This window comes from Branchiostoma belcheri, unplaced genomic scaffold, assembly GCF_001625305.1.
Source record: "Branchiostoma belcheri isolate BF01 breed outbred unplaced genomic scaffold, Haploidv18h27 scaffold163, whole genome shotgun sequence".
NCBI lineage: Eukaryota > Metazoa > Chordata > Leptocardii > Amphioxiformes > Branchiostomatidae > Branchiostoma > Branchiostoma belcheri.
Window position 1 is genome coordinate 60,750 of NW_017803080.1, and position 1,373 is coordinate 62,122.

At 47.9% G+C, this 1,373-nt stretch overlaps 1 protein-coding gene across 1 annotated transcript in view; it reads right to left on the bottom strand.

The window, feature by feature from the left end:
• The window catches only part of LOC109466320, a 26,006-nt gene that overhangs the window by 14,528 nt on the left and 10,105 nt on the right, over positions 1 to 1,373 (bottom strand). The gene's annotated exons all lie outside the window — the stretch shown is intronic.

The following is a 1,373-nucleotide window of genomic DNA, read 5'->3' on the forward strand; positions in this document are numbered from 1 at the left end:
TAGTCAGGTGACATGCTTTGATGGCTGGGTGCTGAAAGTTTAGCAAGAACGTAAGATAGATTACACCATTCTATTCCTTCCAAGTTCCAATTAATACTTTCTGGGAAAACTTTTTTGGCAAACGCGGTAAGAGCTGGCACGTGACAGCGGTGATAACCAAGGAACATGATGGAGAACATGCTGTAGAGTGTTTTGTCCACGTCGTCGACAATTGCCGACAGGACTGGAGCTCAGTGGCATCTATACTGGAAAATGTTTTCCACAATATCAAGGCCGAGAAACCAGCACTCACAAAGGTATTCCTAAGGTCTTACAACGCAGGCTGTTACCAATGTGTCCAACTTCTGTTCTCCCTACCCATGATTGGTCGCAGAACTGGTATTACCAGTCTTGCGTTATGACTTCTCCGACCCACAGGCTGGCAAGGATATCTGCGACAGAAAAATCGCAACCAAACCATGAAGTCCCACATAAGACGCTATGTAAACGAGAAACACAATGTCTCGACTGCCAAAGACATGAAGGAGGCTCTAGAATCACATGGCGGAGTCAAAGGTTGCAGGATAGCTGTGGCTCAAATGGCTCCAGGCCGGGAGCATTCTGGGCTGAAATGGGAGGGAGTAAAAGCACTGAATAACTTCCAGTATGAGGATGACAGTATAAGAGCTTACACCATCGAAACAGGAGTCGGTGCCCTTCTCAACACAGGTGCCTTTCCACAGGTGCAGGACATTCCTACGCTCATCACACAGCCGTTTGATCCTGCACAACCACGCATAGGCCACATTACAGTATCGGGTGAAGGTGCAAAGTCCCTTTTCCATTGCCCTAAGTCGGGGTGTGTGGTAACGTTCGAATCAACCTGTGAGCTGGACAAACACTTGAATGTCGGAAAACATTTTAAGGAACTCGAGCGGGAATCCACATATGATAGGATACGTAAGCAATGGGCTCAGGCTATCACTGGAATAGCTCATGGCCAGTTAAGTACACAGCAGGCTGGAGAAGAATCTGACATCGCAGGAACCCCCTTAAATCGGTCAATCAGTGAAGGCTGGGCAATCCGAAAAGTCAAAAGAGGCCAGAGAATGTCAGAGAAAGTAAAGACATACTAGTACCTAACTGACATCTTTAACCATGGGGCCACGCCTGGTCAGAAGACAGACGCATCACAAGTCTCACAGGACATGCAGTATGCACGAGGTGAAGATGGGGAGCTGTTGTTCGAGCCTAGCGAATTGAGGAGTGCAAAGCAGATCAGTAGTTACTTTGCGAGGCTGTCAGCTGCACAGAGACGTCGAGAAAGCCCAGACTCTGTCACCCATAAGGACATTGAATCTTTGGAAGTGGAAACGGAGTGGCAGACATTGCGT